We start from the raw sequence: 214 nt of genomic DNA, 5'->3' as shown, positions 1-214 counted from the left end.
ACTAAGTGAGAGAGAACGTAAACTCATTATCCTCGCGGTTCAATATGGACATTGGCAGCGGCTGGGAATTCGCTCTGACAATCTAACGAGAGCGCCAGCGTTGAGCGAGGGCGACCGTGCGCCGAGGAGCACGGCCGGGAGCCCCGCGAAGGGATGGGGGGGGGGGGGGACGCTGGGCTCTCGTGTGTTCCTGAGACCGCCGTGGTTGGTCGCC

Source organism: Penaeus monodon, chromosome 20 (assembly GCF_015228065.2).
Source record: "Penaeus monodon isolate SGIC_2016 chromosome 20, NSTDA_Pmon_1, whole genome shotgun sequence".
NCBI classification, from domain to species: Eukaryota; Metazoa; Arthropoda; class Malacostraca; order Decapoda; family Penaeidae; genus Penaeus; species Penaeus monodon.
The sequence above is the reverse complement of the archived record's forward strand: the minus strand, read 5'-3'. Positions refer to the sequence as shown.